Below are 19,198 nucleotides of genomic sequence, written 5' to 3'. Positions count from 1 at the left end.
CCCTTCAGATGTATATCGGTGGGTCATACGCTTGGGGGATGTTTGCCAACATGTATCTTGGGGAGTTTAAAGATAAAGGAAATTTCTAAAGGAATTTTTATATGTTAAAGTAGACTTACAGGATCCTGGGGGTCAGGCTAACGTTGCCTTTTGCCCTTAGCAAAGTATTAACATCGAGGCAGCTGAGTCCCTAGAGGACTGTCACTCTGCCTGTTCCAAGGACTTGTCAGCGGGCTGTAGGGAGTAAGGAAATTCAATAATTTTTCTTCTGCCTTTGTTTCCCACATCAATTATCAGCAACGCTTCCCAAGAGTTGCTATTAAATATATTTGCTGTTAAACATATTTGTTGAGAAACTATATCATTTGAATGAAATATTTTGATTTAGTGGAGTTGATAGAGAAAAAAGTTATGGGGCTAATTAGAAAATATATTTTCTTTAAGAAAAACCTTAATGGGGCCTTTATTACTGGAAAATTATACCTGAACACTAAAAGCAAATTCCTTCAGTACTGTCTTCCCATGGGAATGCTTAACAGGGAGCTCTCATCAGACATTATTGCATGGTAGCAATAAAAATAAATAGGGGTGAAATGTATAAAATGAATCAGCATGGAAAAGTAGGAAATCCATTTCATTTTCTGGCAAAGAAAAATAAAAATTCATCTATGTAAATAATACTTAAAAGGTATTTCCTGGTCTTTCCCACTGGTGTGGTCTGAGACATCGAATTCTAGGTAGTGGTATATTTTTCCCTTATATAGGTAACATCAAAGTTATGCTAAAATTTAGTTCATAGATGTTAATATACATACGTTATGATCATAAAATTATTTTGTTTTCAGACTAATACAGATTATGTTTTCTATAATTATCTTTGCATATATTCCCTAGTCTCTCATTAAAAAAAAAAAAATTTAAATGTAAAAGGCTTTTTTAAATGTCACTTTTCTTGGTGCTGCCATTATTATTATTAACATGTTTGTCTTTCCCGAGAAAATTGCATTTACAAAATGCCAGCACATAGTGCACCAGAGATCTTTAGTACAATGAATGAAATACTAGAAAGCTAGACGCATATACAAATAGCACATCTTCAAAAAAAGATTCTGTATAAAAAACTACATACTTGGATTCTTTTTTATGTTTTTAATGTGAACTTTTGATTTGACAAAAATTGTTATGAATAAAAATCTATTCATGGGACCTGCTTAAAAGTTTGTGCATTCAGAATTTTACTTAAGTATTTAAGCATAAAACCTTTCAACAGATTCTTTTAGACATTTCCAATATTTAATTGAATCATGCTTGGCCCAAACTTGATAGTCTCTGCAGGTAGGTTGCTTCTAGGTTTTGTTTTTTGTTTTTTGTTTTTGTTTTTGTTTTATCCTACCTTTCCAACATTGGAACCATTCTGAGATGCTTGCAGTCCTTAGAACATGAAAAAGAGAGAGAGAAAATTTCTCAGTTTAAGGCCAAATAAAGATTTCCTAAGTAGGACAACAGTATCTCTTTTTCATCCAAAAAATAGACCGCTCCAAACACCAGTCAATAAGCAGCATTTTAGTGCACTCCATTCTCTTCCTGCCTGCCCTACCCACTCGCCTACCATTGGAGACTGTACGTGATCATCTTTTGTTTTCTTATCTTTTCATTTCCATTCTCTTTCATTTGAAGAAAAACATGGTGCATTTTTCTGTCACGAACATCTCCTCCTTTAGCAGTCCTAAACCATTGACTTGACACAGTATTTGAAGATTTACAAATTGAGTTTAATTAATCCCTCTTTGCTGAAATGGAGTAGTGTTAAAACTTTGTTTATAGCTTTTCAATTGCTCTTATCAAACCTTCAGGGTTTAAAGAGCCTTGGGCTGTGATAGCTTAATAGGAGGGGAAAAAAAACTTACCATCACATCTTCAGGGAATACCAACTCAGTGCAATACCTTACATAATCACTTCTGCCACCATTTTTTTTGCTTGTTTGTTTTTTTTATTTTTTTTATTATGTTATGTTAATCACCATACATTACATCATTAGTTTTTGATGTAGTGTTCCATGATTCATTGTTTGCGTATAACATCCAGTGCTCCATGCAGAACGTGCCCTCTTTATTATCCGTCACCAGGCTAGTCCATCCCCCCACCCCCTCTCCCCTCTAGAACCCTCAGTTTGTTTCTCAGAGTCCATAGTTTCTCATGGTTCGTCTCCCCCTCCAATTTCCCCCCCTTCATTTTTCCCTTCCTGCTATCTTTTTGTTTGTTTGTTTGTTTGTTTAAACATATAATGTATTATTTGTTTCAGAGGTACAGGTCTGTGATTCAACAGTCTTACACAATTCACAGCGTTTAATAAGTGAAATCTCTTCTCAAAGAATATAAGGCACTATTTATTAATTAGTGTCTATAATTTTCTTCAGTGAAACAATAGGCAAACATTATCTGAACAACTTGTGTTTAGAAAATATTTTTTCAGCTCCTATTTTTAGAAATTACCCAACTACTGGTTAAAAAAAAAAAAAAAAAGTCTGTCATGAATCCATAATAATCAGTTCTGGCCAGATCAGGGTTCATATTTTTATGGGACATTATCAAAATTGGCTTTAAAAATGATTGTGGTACAATTCTGAGTGGTGACTAAAATGTCTAGTAATTATTCTCTCCAGAATGGCTGAGGCAAGTGTATTTAGGCACAAGTGCACACCTGTTAGCCATTTTCTCCTCTATAATGAATAAGTACACATCCATTCAGGAGTTTGTTTTAGATTTATCTGAATTGACCAAGCACTCATCTTGTGAGTGAACAAGTATTGAGATGAATTTTGAAGATATTTATGATCTTCAGACTAGTATTTCAAGTCTGATATAGCTTTACCCATACCCTATAGCTTCTACTTTTACTAATAAATATTCATGCACACACACACACACACACACACACACACACACAAGATTTTAAAATAACTAAGGAATTAGAAATTTCACATACAAATGTAAGTGATCTGAAATGACCCACTGCTAAGTTAATTTATCTTAAAAAATATAGAAAATATTTCAATACCTGGTGCAGAGAGATACCAAAATACCCAAACCTAGAAATTATTAGACCAAGAATAAAATCAAATGTTAAAATTTTCAAATTTTAGCTAGAGTAGCAATGAGAATCATTAATCTGAAGCAATTAACACTAGCACCATTACTTTTTCCACGATTTTAAATGCTCAACCAACAAATAGCATTTTTTAGTCTCGAAACAATATATGACAACATCAATACCATTAAATTTATTCCCTTCTGTGCTAGTGATATAATTTTTGAATGTAGGTGAGGTTTGGTCGGGTGAGGTCTGGAGCCGACGGCCAAGAAAGAATTCTTGAGACGTCTTTGGTGCAAAATGGTGGTTTTATTAAAGCATGGGGACAGGACACATGGGCAGAAAGAGCTACTACACTGGAGTTGTAAGGGGTGACTGATTATATACTTGGGAGTTGAGGAATGTCAGGAAAAGGGAGGTTTTCACAAAAGAACTTCTGTATGCTAAAGAGGACCTACAAGATATTGGAGACCAGGCCTTGCCATTGTAAGTTAAGGTTTTTTTTTCCCTCTAGTAAAGCATTAACATTAAGACAGTTGGGAGTTTTCTGGAGGAATGTTATACTCTGCCTATCACAAGTCCTTGTCAATGGGCTGCAGGTTTATAAGGAAATTTTATTTTATTTACATTCCCTTCTACCTTCATTTCCCACATCACTATGGATGGGTGGGTGATGTTAGACATCTAGGAAATTGAGTCCATGGGTGTCTGGAAGTTAGGCTATTGATAAGAATATTTTTTTCTTGTAAATCACTAAGACATTTGTCAACTGAGAGAAACTCATGTCTTGCTGGACTGTGATCTCTATTAGTTAACCATTTGTTTTTCCCTTCCCTTAGCTTTAGGGCAGCCAGGAGTGCCTGAGGAATGTCACACATATCCAACCTAGGAGTGTGTGTGCGGGGCAGTGTGGGGTGTCAGCTTGTGCTTTGTCCTCAGCTTGCCTTCTGCTCCTTCATCACTAGAATAGTAACAGCAGATTTGGCTATCCATCTCTGATCAGTCACAGAAATGGTGTGTTCTAAGGAGTGGTACTAAGAACTGCCTATACCAGAATTGCCTGAGAATATACAGATACAAATATATATATATATATATATATATATATATATATATATATACACACACACACACACACTCTAGATATATTTAAGATCCAGATCTATCTATACCTCTACATCTTTCCTTTTTAGAGGTCAATTGATCTAGATGAGGATGTATATAAAAGTTCTCCCTATACACATATGATCTAGATCTATATAGATACCTAGAGATGGATAGAGAGACATACAGACAGAAATAGACCCCAGACTTGCCCCCTCACACACCCCTACTCTGTTATCCCTGGGGAGATTAAGAAAGATTCCATGACCTCCTCCTACTCAGTTGACATGTAAATTAGAGGAATGGCCAGAACTCTCCTCAATGTTTCTAATTCAGTAGAGCTAGAGTAGCTAAGGAATTTGTATTTTTCATAAGACCCCCACGTATCTTTGATGTACAGCCAAATCTGGAAACCTCTAATCCAGAGCAAATGGAATTTCTCAGGAAATTTTCTATCTTCTTAATTGTATTACTGAATGTAGAATTTACAATTTTGGTTCCACAAGTAAGTAACAAAAAACATAGTTTTCAGACATATCAGAAATGTTAGATATAAAGTCTAAATGTGTTTGCTATGTTCAGATTAGTCTCATATAGTTAATTACCATTGTTGAGGAGGAAAAATTTTCCTTAGACCCTTCTAGATTCTGTGACTGGTCTAACAATTAAAATGACATAAAACAGATTAACAGGAGAAAAACAAATTTAATTATATACATAAGGGAGCCCCCAAAAGATATGAGACTCCAAAGGCAGCCAGGCAATTGAGACATATAATAGGAGTTTGGGCTAAAATGGGAGAAAGGCAATTCATAGGAAGGTAAGAGGAGGAAATGTTTAGTAAACAAAAGTTGCCTGTTATGCAGATAAATTTCCTAGGTGAAAAAGTTATCTCCAGTAATAGCCCTATCCTGGCACAGGCCCCCTTTCCAATGTAAATTTCTTTTATAATTGCAGATTTTCCCCACAAATAAGGAAATTTATATTGCTTTTAGGCAGTTCAGGGGCAGTAAAGAGCTTTTCCTGGGTCTGCTGGGTGCTGTTTGCCTTTAGCTCAAAATAATCCTCATGCTAAAGTGTCATATTTTGGAGAGACTTGTTCTGACCCCTTTGCCATCGATTAAGCACTTTTCACGTAATCCCTGTCTGTGGTTTAAGTGCAGTTAGTCCTATGACACAGACAAGAAATATGCTCTGTTGTCCTATAATTGCTCATTGACATAGGAAAAAAAAAAAGGATGCTACAAAATGATATACTATTTGGTGCTAGATCTACATATATCAATCAGAATGCATTTCAAACTAAAGAGATATTTGAGAACACTTAGGAAGAGAATAAGATTTAGGATAAAGGCACTTTATTTCTTTTAAACACACACGGAATAGGATATGTTTTTTTCATTTCTGTACTTATATGTATGTACATATATGAAAGGGAAGTTTGATAGATATACATTAAATTCATAAGAGTAAGAAAAATATGGCAGGGAGGATAGTAAACAAAGTAAAAATAATAATAAAGAGAATAAATAAAGGGGCTTGGACAGATCAATATACTAGCATATCATGAAACAGAACAAATTTAAGTCTCTGAATGTGAATTTAAAATGCTAGAAAACAACATCTATAATATGAAAATGCAAAGGTTTCAAACTTCAAAAATGCCAACTTCAAAATAAAAGTTTAGATATCCTATCTTAAATCAGAGTATGTAATCAAGCTTCTTAAAAAAATTATTTTAAAAAACAAGGTAGAATTATCTTCTTGATCTCTGAGCATAGTTTAGAGGTTGTTTTGTTCCCTATTCCTCCAGTTGCAAAGTTCCATAGAGTGCAAGATGGTTCTGCTTCTACAATAGTCTCTGCTAAAGTCACAGCACAGACCCAATATGCATTGACATTACATGATATGAATACAAAAATGCTCCTCAGAGGCTGAAATTGAATAAATACACAGTACAACAAGTACTATATTCGTGTTTTAAATACATATAGGTAAAATTAGATAAAAGAAATGCCTTGCAAGTATTTGTCAAATCCATAAAACAGACATCAAATTAATTAAATCTGTTTGACTAAATTAACAGGTCAATTTGATCAAAATGGTTACTTAGTTGTATAGAAAGATGCAATCTTAGTGACAATTAATTTTATCAAATCCTAATGTACCCCCAAAGACTTATTACCTATGTCCATCAAGAGCCTGGAATGTAAATTCTGAAGGACATAACATTTTTTAACAGAACCTACAGACCTTTTGTGAGAAGACACCATAAGAAGTGCATGACATCTAGTGGCAGTTGCTGCCATAACAGCTGAGAGTCCTAACTGGTTACTCAGAAATTTGCTTTGTTGTTAATGCAATTCTATACAGGTAGCTTTAAGCTGCTTATTTACAATTTTTTTATTCATTACTGCAATTATAGATTCATGACACATGAGAGTCATATCATCTTTTTATGCAATTTTAGTCATACGGCAGTTCAGCCCCATATCTTAAAAGAATGCATGCTGTTCCCCCAAACACACCTTTCCCTTTGATCATCTTCTTTAAATACATTCCTTCCAAACATACAGCAAAGAATCACCATATTGCTCGTCTCATAAAATCAATTTTTTTCACATTCGAATAAATGTGTTGAAAATTATTTCAAAGGTACTATAATAAAATTCAAATCTTATATTTCATTTTAGGTGCAAGCTATTCTATTTAAGCAAATAAAGAAGAACCGCACTCTCATTAATTATAGCTCTTATTTTCAAGCCAACCAACACATCTGTGAAAAGCTTAAATACACGAAGAGGCTTGGGGGAGAGCATTAAGTGATGTACATAAAGAATAATAATAATAACAACAACAGCCAATATTTATTGTGAGCATACAATCTGCCAGGTAAATGTGATAAGTGATTTACTTATATCATTTCATTTAATGCTAACAAAAACTCTGGAATAAGGTACTGTCTTTTTCAGAAAACACTGAGGTTTAAAAGTTTAGGCAATCTGTTCATGGCTAAACAGCTAGGGAGTACTAAGAAATTGTCTGACTCTAGGGCCAAATTTGTAACCACTATGTTGCAGTTGAATGTGTAGTTTCAAACCCAATTTCACTCATTCATTCTTTCTTTAATTTATTCAACAATATCAAGTGCTTAGAGTGTGCCTAGAACTCTTCTATATGCAGGGGACACATTAGTAAATACTATTTAAGCAGAGACTTGATGGAAATTAGGAACAAGCCCTCCTGGTCTCTAGGAAACCAAAGTGAGGAGCATTGTTTATAAACAATAACATAGCAACAAAGAGTAGTAAGAGAGGAAGGGAAAAAAAATGACAATTAAGAGATGGAAGGATTCAGGTAGGACCTAAGATAAGAGAGCAAAAAGGAAATCTCTCAGTATATATTTCTTCAAATGCTCCTGTGGTTTAAGTACCTTGGCACCAGTGACAAGACAGCATATTTTTGCAAGGTAGCCTTGATATTGTTTATTAGAAGTTCTAGGAAGTATTCCAAAAATGCTGCCTGAATTCCAAAAATACTCCCTTTCACTTATCTGGTTCCTCTACGCAGTACCTTCACATACTTGATGTTTGGGCACTGTGTGTTTTTTTTCTCCATGGAACTCTGTTCAAAGGGAGTTTTCTACAAAGGAAGAGGGTGATAATAATTCAAGTCAATGCAAATGTATGTGTTTGAACTGATAAGGATTAAAAGACAATCTGCAGTCATAGAAGACATCTTTTAGGCAAACTGATGACATCTTTCTCTTCCTTTGACTGTATACTTTATTGCCTATTGATAAAAAAGTGGGTTACAAGATTAGCATATAGAAGAAAAAGACATATTGAAAGTATCTTTATGGGCACTTATTCAACAACTAACTAGATTTGAATGAAAGTTATTTCTTTCAACTTGCTAAATATGTTTCCCTACTGGGGTTAAGAATTCCAGTTAACAGCTCTATTTATAGCTGATAGAAAGTGTTCAAAGAGCTGCATCAGCTTGCCCCAGTCTATGTGATTCTGCAGATAAATCACCATGAGTAAAGTCGTGCAATCTTAAAATGATCTATCACAACTGAAAATCAATATATCAAGCACATAAAATAGGGTAAGATAATTCACTTCCAAGTAATAAATTACACATGCATATCAATGCCACATATAATGCAATGCCTCATAAAAAATAAGCTTAAAATTCTTAAAATATATGATTAATGAAACTAGCACAGCCTGAAAAATATATATCATACTGCTTACACTAACCAATATATTATACTCAGAGTTTTATGCTTCTGAGAAATGGCATTTACATATACAGTATCAACAGTGCAGATAAATCAGGATTTCTTGCACTAAGTCCAATTCTTTGGGTAGTGATTCATGTTTCACTTTTAAAAATGGTGATTTACACTAATGTATTTCTCATAAAATATTTAATAATGCCTACAATTATTGCCAAAACTATGTTCTAACCCTCTCTATCAGGATGCCCACAGAAATGCTTCCCAAAGCAATAATAAATTTGTGAACTTTGATATTTTACAATAAAGTGACAATATTTCAAACACAGAAAATTATTGCACTACAAACCTGAACCTCCTCCTTGGCCTATCCATCTGCTGCAGATATCCGTAGCTAATTATGTTTGGGGTGCTGAGAATTCACTGGTTTAATGTGATCTCAGATCTGTTCCATTTGATAGCCTGCACTGACCACCGCATATATGAATGTAACCAAAAACACCTTTTTGAGGCATTCTCATTAGAGTACTGGCAATGTTGAAGTTCAACTGAACCCCTCCTCCTGGAAAAAAGTAGTGATTAAGAAATCTCCCCACCCTTTGGTGTCCTAGGAGACAGTTTAGTACAAAGAATCACTCTTGCCCATATGGTGAGGTTAGACTGATGGGCACTCCCCTCGTGTACTTTTGGCAAGGCCAGACACACACTACAAATCCCCATTCTTTGTCTCATAAATGGGTAGCCGAACTGTATGTCCCCACTGACCAATCTGGAAAAACGCTCACTAATTTGAATTGATCAAACTTTAGTTGGACTTCTCTGTTTCCCATATGTCCCCAAGTTTTGTCCATCCTAGAGCATGAGCAAGCACTGGAAGGCTGAACAACCTGCTCTTAACTACCCGTCCCTGAGAATCAGCTGACCACAGGGACTTTCCTGCTCAACTGAACAACCATGCCACCTAATCATCCTACTCCCCAGTGCCCAGTTATCTTTAGCCTTGCTTATTCCTCCCTATAAAAGAAAAGCCTCTTCTGCCTGGCCATGGAGACACAGAAAGTTCTCATGAGTGGGAGTGTTCTCTTTATTGCAATAGTCTTCACTCTAGTGCTGTAGTCTTTCAGAATAACATTGCTCCTCACCAAAGTCAGGATTTGTCTTTTTATTTGACAGCATTAAAAATATACAGAATAGGGGCACTTTGGTGGCTCAGTCAGTAAGCGTCTGTCTTCGGCTCAGGTCATGATCCCAGGGTCCTGGGATGGAGTCCCCCATCTGGCTCTCTGCTCAGTGGGGAGTCTGCTTCTCCCTCTGCCCCTCCCCCTGCTCATGCTCTCTCTCTTGCTCTCTGACTCTCTCTCTCAAATAAATAAATAAAATCTTAAAAGAATATATAGAGAATAAACTGGCTACTGAGAGCTGAGTATTTTCTTTTTAAGTTCTAATTCCTACATAAGGACATGCTTTTATTGCCTTAATAACAGCTTTACTCACATATAATTCACATACCATAAAATTTACCCTTTTTTATTTTATTATTTTTTTTAATAAAGATTTTATTTATTTATTTGACAGAGAGACACAGCGAGAGCAGGAACACAAGCAGGGGGAGCGGGAGAGGGAGAAGCAGGCTTCCCATGGAGCAGGGAGCCCGATGCGGGGCTCGATCCCAGGACCCTGCGATCATGACCTGAGCCGAAGGCAGACGCTTAATGACTGAGCCACCCAGGCACCCTATTATTATTATTTTTATTTTTAAAGATTTTATTTATTTATTTGAGAAAGAGAGAAAAAAAACAAACAGGGCAGGGAGGAGCAGAGGGAGAGGGAGAAGCAAACTCCCCACTGAGCAGGGAGCACAACACAGGGTTCGATTCCAGGATCCCGGGATCATGACCCAAGCCAAAGGCAGATGCCTAATGGACTGAGCCACCCAGGCACCCCATTTTTATTATTATTTTTTATTAAGTAAGCTCTGTGCCCCAAATGGGGCTTGAGCTCACGACCACAAGATCAAGAGTTGCATGCGGCACAGATTGAGCCAGCCAGGCACCCCCAAATTTATCCTTTAAAAGTGTACATTTCACTAGTTTTTAGTATATTCTGAGAGTTGTACAAACATTACCACTAGGATATTGCATTTTGAACTGTCAGTAAAGTAGTAAGCCAATATTTCTTTTGTCTTTAAAAATCTTGCATAAAATTTTTTATGTAAATGTAATTTCTACACTCATTTCCACATTTCTTAGGATTGGAATTTTTACCACAAACCTATCTATGAATATAATGTCAATGCCTCTTTTTTATTGTTATTTTCCAACTTATGTTTAAAACATTTTAGTTCCATTCATGCCCTATCCTACAAATACCAACACATACACTTCAGGCACTTTGCTAAACTTTATTTAAAGGAAAAATGTAAGATTCTTTGAGATTCAACAAAACAGGGCACACTGATCCAGTGGGGGTTGGCGGGGGGGGGTGTGGGGATTGATCAGAGAGGATTTCCTGAAAGAAAAAGTTTGGTATGACATCCAGTTAACTCGGTAATGGTCAGAAGCGAGGTGGTGAGTGGTCTAGGAAGAACTTCCATGAATAGGAAACATCAAATGCCCATGGGCCAGGATGAGGTTGACGGGTCTGGGCCAGCTAGAGCTACAAGCCAGTGTGGTTTGTGGTCAGATGGAAAAGAGGCATTCATACCCCGCAGGACTACAATGTGTCAAGTATTTGGGGTTTTATCCCAAGAACAAAGGGAAGCCATTGAACAGTTGTATGGAGGGCAGGACATGATGAGATCTGCATTTTAAACAGATCAGTCTGGCTGAGGAGTGGGGCAGGGAGGTTGGGGGTGGGGGGGTGGCTGCAGGAACAACACGATAAGGCTACATTTTCAGTCCAGCAATTGGGTCACAGTTGTTGTTGTTATTTAATCAAAACTATATAATATAATGTTCTTGTTATTTATGGTTTTCATCAGAGATAAGCAGTATCACAATATGACATTCTCAGACTTCAGTTTTGGCAACCCAGATTTAAAAGGCACTATATTTGCCTGTTGGCAGAAAAGCCTTTCCCAGAGTTGCTGTGCGTTGGGCTAATTTGGCAAGTTCCGTGGCAGACCATCTGTGCAAGAATTCTCTGCTTTTTCTAGCACATTTAGCTCTGTGGTTCTATTCGGAATAGCCTCAAAATGCTGTTTCATTGCTTCATTTCAGTTTCAAGCAGAGGGAAAAATTTAAGAGCTTCTTAAAAGGTTTTATGCTGAGTTAATTTTTATTTTTGCTCCTTTATTTTTCTATCAGTATAATTTCTGAAGTAGGTGGTGCTAATTACTGGCTGATATCTGTTCAACACATAATTTCTAAACTTCTTTTAAGGTTTCCCACATTAATAATTAAGTTAATAATTCTAGGCTAGGCCTTTCCTATTTCTTCCTGCCCCTTTCTATATGTATAAAGTATAATGAATCAGTATATTTCATATTTACTCACGATAAATATTTACCTGCATTTTTATAATGAGTCATTGTAGACTCGGATCTTCAATGTAGTTTCCCCCAAAAAATAACATGGTAAAGTTACTGTGAAAAAAATATGGACCTATAAAGTTACTCACAAGATATGTTTCTGAGTCTAAAGAAATAACAGATAGAAATTTCTGAAAAGGAAGCCAAATTTAAGTTCAGGATTTTTCTTACAAAAGCAGCACAGTTATTAACTCATGCTTTTCCAAAGCTAAAGTAGAAAATATATTTTGTGTACTCTTTTCAAATTTGGAATTCATAATTTAGCCCTTAACCATAAATACAATTCAGTCTTAGAATTAGAGTATAATCCATATATCTAGTTCTTTTCTACAGTAAAACATATATTTACAAGCATTCAAAAATGTTCATAAAGTATAATGACTACTGTGTGTGTGTGTATTGTCTAAAATTTTCAATAACAGATTACTTCCTTCATCCCATGGCAGATCAGATATTGAGGAAAATCAGTTTCTGGCTAGGTTATTTGGTAGATGGACTGCAAGTGGGAGAGTATAGAAAAAAGGAAAGGATAGGACCTTCTAGAAAGCTCTGGTTGTGGAAAGATAAAGCATGAACTTTCATAGCTATAATCGAGAAGGGGAAGAGAGAGAGAGGCTACAAACACGGTTTTAGAAGGGGACGATAGAGCCAAAACTAAAAAGATGACTACAGCAGCTACACAGTGAAAGAACTCTGGTGGAAGTCTGACATTTAAAGATTTTTATGAGGTCTTGCAGTGGGAAAGGCAATATAACTTTCTTCTCCACTGCTTCATGAAAACTTCATTAAAAATATGCATTATCCATTAGGGTTGTAGGAGTCAAGTATATGTCTGTTTTAATGTATTTATGTGTTTTCCTTTGAGTGTGTTAGGGAGGCAGGGGATTATGTAAAGTCTGTTAAGACTGACCCCAGGGAAGCCCCATTGTTCTTGGGCTAAATTGGGAAATATAAAATATAAAAATTAGCAAAGCTAGGTTAAAAAAAAAAGGAGGGGGCACCTGGATGGCACTGCTGGTTAAGCATCAGACTCCTGATTTTGGCTCAGGTCAGGATCTCTCGGTTGAGAGATCCGAGAGATCGATCAAGCCCTGAGTCGGGCTCCTGCTGAGCACCAAGCCTGCTTGAGATTCTCTCTCCCTCTCCCTCCACCCCTTCCCACCCCAGCTCCCATGTGCTGAGCGGGGGAGGGGGCTCTTTCTCAGTCTCTAAAACAAAAACAAAAACAAAAAACCCTGGGATTGGATTTGCAAAACATAAATCATTATGATGTTTAACCTGGGGACTGGTTGGGGCCAAAGACTTCAAACTTCAATAGACAACCCTTAGAAACCTTGCTCTCTCATTCAGAATGCAGTGATCTTAATCAAATGATTTAACTAGTCAGTTTTGGCATCTATAAAGCGGGAATGAGAAAACGATAAAACTAGGTATGTAAGGAATAAAGTGGATAACAGATATGAAATCCTCAGTACAGTATTTGGAACATATTAATTGCTTAACAAATGGTAGCTCTTATTATTTTAATTAACTTTCCAAAATAGAATAAAAATTTTCCTGATGCATATGCTTCTTTAAGATTTGCCTTTTATAAGTAATATAATTTTCCCCAAAACAATAGTTTAAAATAGTGGAGTACCTATTTGAGTATTTATGACAAGAAATAGATAAATAGATATCAGTCATTGCCTAGCTACTCTTTTAAGACCCAAGATACTTCATGTTATAATTTATATACACATAGTATATACATATGCATATATATATACTATAAAGCTATATGTAAGATATATTTTGTAAAATATGATAAAGGTCAAAGGCTACACACACACACACACACACACACACACACACATACACAATATAAGAAAATAGATGTTTTTGCTGTTTGGAAACCTCCATGGTACACAAACCATTACTCAGTTCTCATAAGTAACCCCACACATCCATTCCCCCCTCTCAATAATATCATCATCTCTTTCTTCACAATATACTTAAATGCATCCCCGTTCTCCACAAGCCATTGCTCATCACAGCCCATCCTTCTTTCCTATGCTCTCTGAGAAAGATTCAGGGCCAATTTTGTTCAAAGTCAATCCTCCATTTTGTAGTAGTTCCCTCCTTAGCCTTTACCATCCACCCTACCTCCACCTCTCTCACCGCTTCTCTTTCAGTGGGATTTAATTCAATTTATTTTCTCTCTCCTCAGATATTCCATCTCATGGGTAGTGGGGAGACAAGAAGCTTTTTCACCTCTTTCCTAAAATAATTTATTTTTTAAAAGATTTATTTATTTATTTTAGAGAGTGAGAGAGTGCACAAGCAGGGGGAGGGGCAGAGGGGGAGAGAGAGAGAGAATCCTCAAGCAGACTCCCCACTGAGCACAGAGCCTGACATGGGTTCGATCCCAGGACCCTGAATCATGACCTGAGCTGAAACCAAGAGTCAGCCACTCAGCCAACCAAGCCACCTAGGTGCCGCATCTTTCCTAAAATATATTTTTTTAAGATTTTATTTATTTATTTGACAGACAGAGAGAGAGCACACAAGCACAGTGAGCTGCAGGCAAAGTGGCAGGCAGAGGGAGAAGCAGACTCCCCGCTGAGCAGGGAGCCCAGAGCAGGGCTTGATCCCAGGACCCTGGGATCATGACCTCAGCCGAAGGCAGATGCTTAATTGACTGAGCCACCCAGGCACCCCCCTAAAATAATTTAAATAAAAAATTTTCTAACTTAACAAAGTGTTCTTTCTTTTGTTCACATGGAAAATTCCTAAATAACAAGTGCTACTTAATCTATTAAGACTCCTGAGATTCCATTAGAGGGAGTTAGAAACTATGCTCTCTGTGCTCCCAAAACATTGTGTGCCTGATTTTTTTATCCTATAATTTTTCTCTGCACTCAAAATGCAAACATTTTATTGACAGACTATGTCCTGAAGCATTTCATATCTTCCTCTCTCCCCCCTCCACTTTGTGTTTAATTAATCCAGCATTTTGATCCATCCCAGTGTATGGGGTATCAAATTTCCTTTCATTATAGATTAGATGACATTTTCACAGAAATGATCACATTCCTAGTTGTAGGAATTGCATGTGGATGTCTGTATGTTTTCTTCTATCCCACTGATCAGAACTCCTTAGCCACACCAATCACATGTTTTGTTCTGGACCTCATAGAAGGAAATTAGACTATTATGGCCATTAACAATGTGCATTTTAATGATTTTTGATGTGGGTGTATGTGTATTTCTTTTTTCTTTCTAGAGTATGAGCTCTTTTTTTTTTTTTTTTTAAAGATTTTATTTATTTATTTATTGGAGAGCGAGCGAGAGAGAAACAGCATGAGAGAGGAGAGGGTCAGAGGGAGAAGCAGGCTCCCCGCTGAGCCGGGAGCCCGATGTGGGACTCGATCCCAGGACCCTGGGATCATGACCTGAGCCGAAGGCAGTCACTTAACCAACTGAGCCACCCAGGCGCCCTAGAGTATGAGCTCTTTGAGGCCATTAAAATATGGAGTAAATATCTGGTTCCAAATTCTGTTCTTTTTCTGCTCCTACTATTCTCTCTTCTGAGATAATACCATCCCTATCTTTGGTTTCCATTACCTCCTATATGCAGATATCTTAGTTCTTAGTCTGTTGGGGCTGCATAACAAAACACCAGAGACTGGGTAGCTTATAAACAACAGAAATTTATTTCTCATGGTTCTAGAGCCTAGAAAGTCCAAGATCAAGGTACTAGCATGGTCACATTCTGGTAAAGGCCCTCTTCCTGGTTCATAGCACTTTCTCACTGTGTCCTCACATGGTAGAAGGGGCTAAGAATTCCTCTGGAGCCTTTTTTATGTGGCATTAATCTCATTCATGAGGGCTCCACTCTCATGGCTTAAGCACCTGCCAAAGGACCCACCTTCTAATACCATCATCTTTGGGGGTTAAGATTTCAACATATGAATGTTGAGAAGACACAAACATTCAGACGATAGCAACAGATGACTCACAAATCAATATTTCCAAGTCAGACTTCTAATATATGAACTCCAGATCAACTAAGGGATATTTCTTGATATCTCCCTGGAATATATCTCCCTTGGGATATATTTGCAACCTAACTTCTCTAAAACTAAACTCATGAACAGCCTCCAAACTCTTTCCCATACTTGATCTTCTCTCAGTATATGATTCTCCTAGTTAAGTATGCTTATGGGGTCATCCTTCATTCCCATATGCATCCATCACCAAGTTCTATTGATTTTACTTCCTAAAAATATCTTGAATGTGTCCATTTCTCTCTACCTCCTATACCAGTATCTTAAAATAAGCAACCATTCTCTTTCCTTGGGGTTTCTTTCCTAATTTTTGCAGCCACTTCTAGTTAGGACCCTTGTTAATAAGATCTCCAGAATTATCGTGTAGCCAGGACCATCTTTACAAAGCACAAACCCAATGAATTCACCTTTTCATTTAAAACATCTCAATGGGTTATCCTTTTCTTAAAATTAAGTCATTGCTCCATACTTTGTTCTATAAATTTTAGAAAGGTGTGGCTCATTCCTCTCTAGGCACACTGGCCTTCTTTGACTTATTTTACTTGCTCTGCTCTTAATAAGTCTTCACGTTTGCATGGGATTTTCCTTTGGCTGGAGTGCTCAGCCTTATGCCAAACACACCTATATTTCCACCTTGCCAATTACTAGGCATCCTTCGTATTTTTGGTCTTCTGTTATATGCTTTGTAAAGAACTTCCCGATGTCTTTGATGAGGTCAGACCCCTCCTATATGTTCTCTTTTTGCCCCATATAGCTCTCCTTTATAGCACCTGTTCCAATTGTATTTTTACATTTATTGGAATGATGATTTTCCTAATCATTTAATTTCCAGTGCCAAGCACAGTTCTAGGCAAATAGTAGGTACTTAATCATGTTTTTTTGATGATGAATGAGGAGGGAATCAACACACCAAATTTATGTTTTAGTCCTAATGCTTTCTACAGTACTGTGTACATAGTAGGTTCAGACACTGCCTATTGATTAAGTTACAAGAGGAAAGGGATAAAAAATTAAAAGAAGCATCTTATAATAGGATTAACATCTCTCACAAAAATGTTCACTGTAAAAAGTTTAATTACTACATGTGTGACTTGCTTAACTGGAAAATTAATAATAAACTTGACAAGGAAAATCTGTGTCCTAAGATGGTTGACCAAGCCAGCGAGAGAGTCCCAGTCCTTGCCCCGGGGCTCTTCTGGGTTCTTCTCCCTGCTCTGCTTCCCACGCGCACCAATCCGGGTCCTTCTCCCTGCCTCACTTCGCGCACGCGCCAAAAGTGCCAAGTATGCGGAAGTAGAAGTGTATAAATTGCCCCCTTTGTTTGTACTCGGGGCTCAGACCTTTGGAGACCACTCTCCTCTGAGCCCACTGGCATTAAATAAATCTCCTATCCTCCAAGATCTCCAGGTGCTGCTTGGTTCTTCCATCAGGCGATCCAGTCCAGGTTCCATAACATTTGGTTCCCTGACCAGGAAACCCAACCGTGTTGGCCCATTGTTGCCACCAGTTTGGGGTAACGGCGGGGCAGTGATGGAACGAGGGATCATAATGGGGAAGGCACACCCTGCCTAATTTTTGGCAGTCTCCCACCCTGGTTGCCTCAGGCCAGCCCCCTCTGCTGTTCCCGCCGGACTCGAGGAGACTTGGCAGGTAAGGACCTGGTCCTGACGTCGGATTCCAGTAAGACCTGGGGCCCCAGGACCCAAACAGGCCCACCGGGGTGGAAGGGGAGCCTGATCACCCCCCAGAGACCTCTTAGAGGTCTCACAGGTAGGGATTCCCAGGGAGGGAATATAATAACTTCTGGAGTGTGAATATGTGAGTGAATGTGCAGTCTGACCTGGCTTGCTCAAGTGGACTGATTCTGTGACTCCATGGGCTGGCACCCTTAAGGTCCCCAGAAGCCTACGGAGTCTGAGTGGGCCCGTCTGCGATTCCGTGGTGAATGGCATACAGTCTATGGTGGCATCAAAATAGTTTCCGATCGCAAGTCACAACGCTGAGACCACTATGGCTAAGCCTCACCTAAGTCCTTCGGGACATGGCCAGATGGGCATCTGATTGGTCTCCTCACCTTAGGAGGTACCCCCTCCTTGTCTGTCTCTGCGCCACTGCACACGGGGACATAACCATGGGGTCAGGGCAGAGTAAACCTATGGTTCTAGAGACCATGATCAAAACTTTCAAGAAGGGGTTTTCGGGAGACTATGGAGTCAGGATGAGCCCTGGCAAGTTGAGAACCCTACGTGAATTGGAATGGCCCACCTTTGATGTAGGGTGGCCTTCAGAAGGGACATGGGATGTCCCAACGATTCGTTGAGTATGGCGAGTCGTAACAGGAGAACCAGGACACCCTGACCAGTTTCTGTACATTGACTCCTGGATAGGAATTGCTCAGACCCTTCCCCTCGGGTACAATTTGCCTGCAATAGGCAGGAACAGGCCAGGGTCTTAATCGCCTCATCCAAGTGACCTAAAGAAAATCAGCAAAAGCCCCAGTCTCCACAAATCCTAGCCAGAGATCCCAAGGATGAACCGACCCTGCTCCCACCGTACATACCCCCAAGACCACCTACACCTGGCCCTTCAGCTCCAGACACTCTGCTGCCATCAGTTTCACCGGCGCCCCCAGGCCCAGAGGATCCACTGGCGCCCCCAGGCGCAAAAGATCTGCTTTCTCCAGGACCAGCAGCCAGGCCGCACCCCAGGCCAGGCACAAGCACCCTCCAAATGCCAGTACAAGAGATGCGGGAACCCAAGAGGCACGATGAAGAAGGCACGGTCCAACCCAGCCATTCCATGATGTATTATCATCCCTTCTCCACCATCGACCTCCTCAACTGGAAACAACACCCCATCCTACTCTGAGAAACCACAGGCTATGGTAGACCTCATAGAATCCCTCTTCCAGACTCATCGGCCAACCTGGGAAGACTGCCAACAGTTACTCCACACCCTGTTTAACACAGAGGAAAGAAGGAGAATAATGAAAGATGCACAGCAGTACTTGGAAGAGCACACACCAATGGGAGTCATCAACCCTGCTGCCTGGGCTAATACAGCTGCACCCGAAGAGTGCTCAGCATGGGACTTCACCATAACCAAGGGACAGGCCCATATCCACCAGTACCAGGAGGTTCTCCTCTGGGGAATCCGGGCAGGAGCTAAGAAACCCATGAAC

This window comes from Halichoerus grypus, chromosome 8 (assembly GCF_964656455.1).
Source record: "Halichoerus grypus chromosome 8, mHalGry1.hap1.1, whole genome shotgun sequence".
Taxonomy (NCBI): domain Eukaryota; kingdom Metazoa; phylum Chordata; class Mammalia; order Carnivora; family Phocidae; genus Halichoerus; species Halichoerus grypus.
This window is presented reverse-complemented; position numbering follows the sequence as displayed.